The 9,665-nt window shown below is 43.3% G+C and overlaps 1 protein-coding gene across 1 annotated transcript in view; it reads right to left on the bottom strand.

Moving 5' to 3' along the window:
- The window catches only part of SAMD12 (sterile alpha motif domain containing 12), a 174,912-nt gene that overhangs the window by 164,805 nt on the left and 442 nt on the right, over positions 1-9,665 (bottom strand). The window lies entirely within an intron of this gene.

Genomic DNA, 9,665 nt, shown 5'->3' on the forward strand with positions numbered 1-9,665 from the left:
AAACCAAAGAAGAACACTGAAAAGTATGTTTTCTGAGACAAGCTACTACACTTCACATACATCTCTCTAACAAACTTTAGCTGTAAGATGGTATAAAGTCTTGCACAGCAACAGAAATACATCAAGAAATCAGACGGAGTAACTTAGCACTTTCATATCTGGAATCAAACTAAACTCATAATTTGGTTGAAGGCCAAACAAATATTGAGTGTCGAGAGAAGAGACCCCTTAGTTCTTCACAGAACAGAAACACTAAGCCCAGAATAAAAAACTCTCTTCTTGTATGGATTGAGTTTGCCTTGTAAGACCCTCATCCCACCAGGATATGTATGCCATCAAGTTTCTTCAGCTAAAAAATTTCCTTACACATTTTTTACAGTTTTTCTATTGGAAATTATTCATTTTATGTATGGTAATATCCACTTACCATCTCTTATCTCACAGACTTTAGCAAATGCTGTAAACAGTTTCTTTTACACCTGCTCTTCAGAGACAGACTGCATGTCATCACTATGCTAGAGAGACCTTGGTGTCTCAGGCAATGCAACTTCAGCCTTTATAACAGCAACAAGATCTCATTATAAAAAGCAGATGTAGTGAGTGGACAGCCAAATTATTTCTGAAGCGTTTTCTCATCAGTTGGTACAAGCAACTCTTGAGTTCACGTTAGCAACAGACGCTCACTGAAAAATGAACTTATTCAGTAAATAAATAAGGCCAGGTTACCACAAATCCTGTACAGGTATAGATGAACAGGAGAACACTGACAACTGAGCTATGCAATTACTTAGGGCAAAATGGATTTCTTGGTGAACAAAGAAATAAAGGTCACTAAGTAACATGCATCACCTGCACATGAGAAACAATTTAAGCAATGGATTAAAGTACAAAATAGTTGGTCATTTGTTTTGCAAACTAGTAAGTCAATAAGAAGGCTTGCCCAAGCATCTACAGACATTCTCTTGAATAGTGAGGAACTCTGGATTTCAAGATTGTGAGTCGCACAAAGTGGCACACAAAGAGGGTGCTACAAGAGATAAGAATTATAAGTACAAAAAACAAAATTGGTAGATAGAGAGGCAGAAACCTAAAATAATTCTCACAAGGAAAAGTATTCACCATATATTACAACTGTCAGTCACCAACCAACTTAGGGAAACTCCGAACTAGGTACCACTGTTGCCCTAAGGATTTCGCAGAGAAAACGGAGAGATGAAAAAGAGTAGTAACACCTGGGTATGCAATGAGTCTTCATTAGTTCTACTGAAGAAACTTGTCTTGCAGTCACTGATTAGGAAGTTGGATAGTCATGCTTCACCTCAAGTTATACTTCTGAGAATGCTTCTTCTCAAGTCCTAAAAGTACTACTATTCAATTCTATAATCAACCAACACTACATCAAAAACCTTTTTTAAATGTTAAGTGCCTCTCCAGCACACAAAGAACAGCTCAGACATGAATAGGTTAAATCTTTATTATTGCATCAGAGGTGCACTGTCCCGCACAAGCATGACAGATCTCTGCCTTCACTCTACTCATGAAAGCTGGTGTCTGCTGAACATGTGGCACAGAAATGGCTGTGATTCAGCTGTTCTGGGCTTTATTTCTTGTCCCATGAATGATGCACAGTCATCAAAATGCAAAGGAAAATATCTTTATTCATTCTCACTAGCATAACTAGTTTGAAATCTGGCAGTTGACTTCTGTTTTCAGTCCTGGCTTTCTCTCAGCTGCCTAAAAGCAGCTCCTTTATCATTGTTCAAGGCTATTCCTTCCCTTGTACACTTAACTGAAGAGTCTGGAAATGCCTTCTTTTCCTTCCCCCAGTAAAATTCTTCACCTCCTACTGCTGTTCATACCACTGTATCCTACTCGTTCTAGTACTCCAGACAATTTGTGTAGCAACAAACCATCGGCCAGGAGCACACAGAGGACAATCTGAGAGAAACCTTCTACTGACGCACATTACAATTCTCTTTCTTTATGTTTATGAAGCAGCACTATTAAAAGTCTCTTTCTTGCTTTTAGTAGGTTATTTGCAGAGAAGCAAATCAACTCAACCAAAATCCCCTCTGGGGGAAGAAAATAATTTATGTTTTAAAAAGAGCCGTAAAGACAGGGCAGAGGAGAGCAAATGAGTGGGGGAGTGGAGGGAAATAATAACCTGAATGTTCAGCTGAAGAACAGGAGCTAGCACATTATATAGAAATGGATAGAGCTGCACTAAAGACCAGTTAAATTCCACACTGTCTTCCTCACACCCTTTTTTTTGTCAATCACATACTCTCTGCAAGCATAGCAGATCCTGTAATGGAATGCAGTGTTCCCTTCAGCCCAAGTTCAGAACCTAGCACACCTCCTTGCTTCATCCAGGAGGAGCACAAACTAGGGTGAATTCTTATTGTTTCAAGTAATGAAGCTGCTCTTTGATGCCAAGTTTAGCTCATGCTGCACAGAGAATATGCACCTATTCACAGCAACTGCCTCACTTTCTGTAGTCGTTTTGCAACAGCACACTCCTGAAGAGAGGAGGACCCCACACAAAGGCGAGGGAACATAAAACTTACTCAAGGCAGAAGCCACTAAGACTGACATCTGTGGATCTAATCTGCTTCAGGTTTTCCTGAACATCTCTCGCAGACCATACTTCACGTTATTAATAGAGGTTAGTACAGGTGTTTCCAACCCTACCTGCTGTGGAGAATCAGTATTTTCAAGGATAGCATTTCTACAGGTGCAGCCTAGTGCGGGGCCCCTCCTTCCCCAAATCCCCACAGCACAGAGTTCCTCTTACATAGCAGTATCAGTTCTTATATACTAGGAAAAAGAAGCTACACATCTTATGCACCATGACCCTGCATATTAATATTTTTATAGCTCAGTGCCTAATTCCCCATTTCCTCTCTGGTTCTGGGTTATCCTGACAAAATTTCCCTTTCAGCTACTCTATGCAAATAAAATTCTTGTGGTGAGTGGAATTGTTCTGGACGCACAGCAGATGAGCTAGACTTTGTTGTAAAAGTCATCAAGCTGGGTCAGACTAGAAGTCCAGCCCTTTATGGCACTGTTTAAGAAAATAGCATGAGAGCAGGGTGTACACGAATCGATTCAGCCTTGGCACATTAGGAATGACCCCCAAGGTTAAAAGTGCACCTGGGGAACTCTTGTGTTATATGAAAAACTATTTCCTTTTTTTAATTTAAAGCATAAAACCCTACAGCTTCATTGTTCTGCCTTGTGACCTAGTTCCTTTTTCCAACATCTCCACACATCAAGGCGTAAGGATTCTCTCCATGGTCATCTCTTCTCCAAGCAAAAGAATAAGAATCTTTGTAACTGCCCATCTTTCTTCCAAGCTAAAGAATGACAGTATCTGTAACCTGCCTTCAGAGAATACACCATGTCTCTGACCAGCTGACTGTTCTTTCCTGTATTCTTTCCAGTGCTTTCCTTCTTTTAGGGTGTGGCAAGCAAAAGCTGCAGGGAGCATTCACAATACAAGAGCAGTATGCAATGATACAGATACAAAGACTTCCCTTGCCTTGTTCTGAGCTCTCCTCATAATTCTTGAAATCTTATTTGCTATTTTGACCAGCACCAACCAGACAGTTTCAGAAGACTTTAAAATTACTCCATTTTTTAGCCCTTTTCTCCACCTTTGCCTTTGGCACCTTCCAGAACTACTCCCTCTACATTCTCTGCATGTTTTGAGCAGATAATTGAGGGCTGAGCTGTTCAATTAATCTGCAAGGATAAATACCTGTATCCATTCAAAGGCAACAGCTTTCATTAGAAATAACCTACTACAGGATGGCTTAGTTTTAAACTCTGAGTATCTCTAGTTCACAGAAAGGGACATTGCATTAGAGATCACAGAGTCTGGACAAAAGGAGAGACAGTCAAGAGACGGAACACGGCACAAGATGATAAAGCTGTCTCAGTCAGGACAACAGAGAAAATTGGCTCCAAAACCAGACACAGTATCCTAACAGATCCACAGACTCAATACTCAGTGAACTGAAAAGTAGCCCTTTAACATCACTACTACATCTGCAAACTAGCTGTATTACTTCCAGAGACCAATGGGCAAAACAAGAACTCCACAGACACCTAGTTGTGACCCACCAGCAAGCCTGCACAGAAAGTGTTTTGGACAGAAACGTCTCCATGCTTATCAGATCAACAACCAGCACCAGCCTGCAACTCTGACACCATCCAGCTACAGTGCCTTGCTCTGAGCCTCTCACTGCTGTTCTCCTGCCACAGCCCTTGCAACACAGCAATACTGGGAAGCACTAGAGACTGGCTCTAAGCAGCTTGCCCTGACCTCATACATTCAGCTGTAAACAAGAACAAAGCTACACAATCTCCTTGGATGTTGCCTGCCATGCCTGGACATAACAGAAGGCCAAAGAAACCCTTCAAAACCCCTCGAGAACCATTCTATTTTATAGTTTCCATTTAAGCAGTAAACATGAAGTTTTACAATGTCACTACAAGTTTTGTCTATACTTTCCAGTAGTATGTTAGGAAATGCATCCAAAGTCTAACTCTTGTAATTTGTTCACTTGCATTCCCTTCTTGGTGGAAAAACTACACAAATTTTTAAAGCACCACTCCTTCCCTTTGCCCATATACTACACCACCTGACAAGTCCTAACCTTATGATGGGATTCAATTGTACTGAACCAGTAAATTTATAATAATCAGTGTCCTCCTTGAGATTCTAAGTCTTCCAAGTATTTTAAAGGGTAAGGTGAAACACTCAAGGAACTGTATCTAAACTGGTTGACATGGAAGTACTTCCGAGTTTCCAGAAACGCACTCCTCCTACAAACAAATTTCATTCAAAGGAAACACAGTGTCACACCAAGTCTATACTCAATGCCTTGATTCCTGCCTAATATGGGTTCATTTGTAAAAGCAGGGAGAGTAAAATGATCACAGAGCTTCCATAATATCCACCCTCCACTCAAGCTGAATATACCCAAAGACACTCCTTTGTAGGGCAATTCTTTGTTGCCACAGCTTCACTCTGGGGTTGCCAATTCCTACAACGGAGTGCACCTTCAGAACTTCAGCTCACAGTCTCTCTTTTAAATGCAGCAACATAGACTGGAAAGCTCTAAGAGTGGTTAGCACACACAACCACCAGGCTGCATGCACAGTGTGGGGGCGGGAGGGAGGTTGAGCTGTTGTTGAGCAAGAAATAAGGGGGTAGATGTTACAGCCCATCAAGAAGGCTGCCACATGAACGTGGATAGAAGATCTGTGTTCGGGTCTGGAATCCCATAACTGCTGATGCATTTTTGCAATACATGGCCAGAAAGTAACACAAAGAACACAAGACCAAAGACTGATGTTCAAATCTTATGCCTCACTGTCCAATATACCTCCAGCATTGGTCCTGTCCATCTCCTCTGCTATGACCCAATGTGACTGACTGGAGAGTTGAAATGAGATGCACCTCTCAGTCCTGCTTCCAACTGGCAGCTATTTCCAAGCCACATGTCTGAACCCCTCCAGCTAAGAAGTAGTTAGAAATTACTGAAGAAACCAAAAAACATGATGGAAGCATGTGCTATTTTTAAATCACAGGACTTGTTACTTCTGTGCTCCATAGGCAAGTAAGTGTGCTGAAACACCATCCATTGGATCACATTCCCTGGTAACTCAGATATGGAGACATCCAGTCTGAGCTCAAAGTGGGTGTAGAAATAAGACGAAGTTGAATAACTGAATACCTGTCAGAAGAGTTGTACTTTTGGGCACACCCTGGAACAGCATGATACGTACCTACACTGAAAGCTGCTTCAAAGCTGTCCTCTGGATGATCCTGAACTTGCTTTGACATTCTTGGCACACTTAGCATAGCACATCTATGAGCTCACCATATCTCACGTCTCTGAAGAAACACATGGCAGCATTCAATATCCATGGAGTTGCTAGGCACTGAAGGCGTTCAACCAAGGTACATCACATTGCTGAAATTCACAGGATCACTCTGATAAAAGTTGGTTATGAGCTGCAAATAACTTCAGTCCTGCAGCAGTTAACCAGGATGCCACTCCACAGAATGCCCTAACTTCCTTTGAGTCTTAGTCTCCTTAAGGATTGGTAAGGCCAATTATTGTCATTTTATGTCAGCAAGGCTCCACTTAGTAAAAAAACCTATCCTGTAGGAAGATTCAGGGCCTCAATAGCATAAGCCCGCTACAGAAGAGTGATAGGAGACTGGAAGTTTACATAAACTTCCACGAGGAGACCTACAACAAATGTATGTGGCACTTTCCAAAGCCTACATACAGCAAGAAACTTTATTAAACGCTTACCATGAAAGAACTCCATGTATAAATAGCACTTTTCTTTGCAAAGGAATCTCAAAAACACCACAGATCAGAGTTACAGGGAACCCAACAGAACTGTGTGGGATCACCTGCATGTAGACATCATGTGCTGGGTGCTGTCAGTCTCTCACTTTCCAATAAACACTGGGGGTGGGGGGGAAGAAATTACCATTTCTCTTTTCCCCTCTACCTCTGCTTGGGGGGGGGGGGGGGCGGGGAAAGAAATCACCATTTCTCTTTTCCCCTTTACCTCTGCTGCACAAGAGCAGACTGAAAAGAAATAAAAATTGAGAACACTGTTGCAGAGATCAAAAGCCTTTTTCTACTGGCTCTGACCTAGTTCTTTCATTCTTACTAGAAGGAGAAAAAACACTTAAAGGAACATTGTCAAAACTGTTGAGTCTAAAAATAGACTTACCTTGGCAGTGCTGCCATCTCAATGGGCTCATATTAAGGAGTGCAAACTCACTTTCCTCATGCACACACACACCAATCCTTTCATCAATCTGGAAGCACTGGCACTATACAGTCCAGAGGACCTCCCAGTCCACATAAACTCTTTTGGGACATTAAAGTATGTATTATATATAATTGGCAAAGAACTCTAGTATTTCCAAATTCCCACTTCATTACTGTCAGCTATCCCAGTAAAAAAGTCTGGATATTTTCCCTAAGTAAACTGATGGACATTTGTTGCCATAGCTAAACCCCCAGCACACCATGTTAACACAGCTTTAAAATAATCAGATTTGAGGAAGATTTCAGGATTTTTTAGATAAAGTAAACAAATTTTTCAAAGATTTTCCAAAAAGTATAAGCTACAAAATATTTTCACCTTAACCACACAAGGCATTTCTGAAAGGAAAATCAAAACAAAGACTGTGGGTTCACGGCTGAAGCTGACAAACAGGCAGTTTCCATAGAACAATAGCCCTGGTGGAGCTGGTGGGGCAGCGGATGTTGGCTCCAGACAGGAACTCCCGTGCTGCAGAGTCCATGCCTCCCTTGTGCCTCAGGGACCGTTCCACTCCCTGCCACTTGCAGCCTAGAGCCAGACACTTGCAAGTCTGCACAAGAAGCCAGTTGGCCAAACCATTCAAAGGCCTTGCATCACTCTATAAAAGAAAGCCCAGGAAGCTCATCCTAGCCGAGCTCCCAGCTGACTACTGCAGAGACTGGAAGGCCAGATGATCTCAGTTTAACCTTATTTCCAAGCTTCCAAAACTGTTGTACAGCAGGTTATACCCTCAATATCCCAAGCTGCAAGCCAGGAAAGCATGTTTCCAAAGAAAACAAACAAATTAAACAAACAGAAAAAAAACCAACAACTGTCTGTTCTTCCTGAGTCCAGGACATTTTTCTAAAAAACTATCTATTTAGAAGATTCAATGGCAACTCTGCTTTAGACTAAAGCAGGGTATGTACACTGTGATGATCAGAGTCATGAGGAACAAGTAACCTCTCAGCCTTCCAAACAGAAGCCATAATGCCACATGTTCCTTGCCAAAAGTCAGAGCTCAGGAACAGAACTCAGCTCACATCTAGGGCTCCAATAAGGCAGAAGAGGAATTAAGAGAAAAGCAAGCTCATAAGCACAGTCACACAAAGAAACACAGTCCCAACAGAAACTGATGGATAATAAAAGGCCTGAAATGTGAAGGCACTACAAACACACAAAGTAGTCATGGCCACACAGCTACTTGTGCTGAAACAGTCACAGTGCTGTGTTAGTGGGAGGGCAACTGAATTATGCAAAGACAAGAAAGTTGAGGGAGAAAAAAACAAAACGGGAGGAATGCAGAACATACAGACAAGAATGCCTGCTCTGACACACCACAGGATGCATCCTGGGGAAAGGAAATGGGAAGAAGGAGTTAAAGAAAAAAATTCCATCTCAGAAGGGAAAGGCACTGCTTCCCAAAGCTTTAGCAGAGCTTTCCTTCATTAATATTTACAAAGCTTTTAAAGATTCTCAGATGGAGGGCACTGCAGATATGACAGGAATTATTACAGACCTGAAAAGATGTAGCAAACAGACTGAGAAGGACTTCAAGTAAATAAAGGAGCATGATATTAGTGAGCACACTGAAACAGGGGTTGCTGCTGGCATATGAACCATCTGGTGTATGGCAGTCCATTTCATTTACTTACTTACCCACTACCGGGCACGCATGCCCAGTTCATGTAATTATGCTTTTGCCACCAAAGAAGTAATGTTTTTATCCACTACCTTCCTTCTTCATATCATTCCAGTCTTCAAAACTGCCATTCAGGAAAGCAGCCTGTGCCTAAGAAATGCTTGCCTTGTGGAGAGGCTTACACTTAGGATGAACAACTTGGGATGTTGACAGACACCTTTTGACACATAGTGGTCTTGTTTACCTTTATTTGAATTTGCATAGGAAACTGGTTTTCAGGCATGTTAAGCTCCCCACTGCCTCCAGGACTTTTAAGTTTCTGCCGGACTATCATTCGTGCTGTTCACTTGAGTATTCGGCAAAAGACAGCTTCAGCATGATTGCAATAAAGCAAGTGTCTCTGATAGAACTGCAGATTTCAGCATAACCGAGAAACAAAACTCTGGTAATCACAAGACACACAGACAAAAATACTGACATACACGAAATTAAGCAGAGGAGAAGGGGTCAGATGGCTGGTTTACACAGGATTCTTAAATTTTTCCCAATGGTACCAAATAAAGCAAGATGAGGCACAAACCCCAGGACTGTCACTGCCTCAGTCTAAAGCGCTAGAAAACCTAGTGAATTTTGGGAGCAGACAGCAGTAAAGCAGATTTACACCTCTCTCCTCCAACTTCCCAAAAGACCCAATAGAAAGGGAACACTCAGTCAATGTTAGACGGCTAAAGGGAGCCCCGCATTCACTGGAAGACCTACTAGGGCATCCACCTGCCCAGGGCTTGGTAGCCATCGCCTCAGTTACCGGGGTACTTCCCCAGGAGCCGGGCACCTTACGAACACCTCACAGCTCCCGGCTCTCGAGGAGCTGAGCATCTCGGCCCTTCGGCTTCTCCATCCTCTGAGGGAAGGAGGGGCCGAGCACAGCCCTGCGCCCATGCGGGGGACGCCCGGGGGCTGCCGCAGCTCCGTGGGTATCGCGGTCTCGGGGCACTTCGGGGACCTGGGCAGCAGCGAGGGACAGCGGCGTCCGGCAGCCCGCGGGAGACCGACCGGCGGCGGGGCGGGGGAGGCGCTCGGGGCTGAGCGCGGGCGCCGGGGCCGCTCCGGAGGGAGGCGGCGCAGGTCGGCCGCCCTTGCCGGGAGAGGCGGCACCTCCGGGCCCGCCGGGAAGTTGCCG

This window comes from Catharus ustulatus, chromosome 1 (assembly GCF_009819885.2).
Source record: "Catharus ustulatus isolate bCatUst1 chromosome 1, bCatUst1.pri.v2, whole genome shotgun sequence".
Taxonomy (NCBI): domain Eukaryota; kingdom Metazoa; phylum Chordata; class Aves; order Passeriformes; family Turdidae; genus Catharus; species Catharus ustulatus.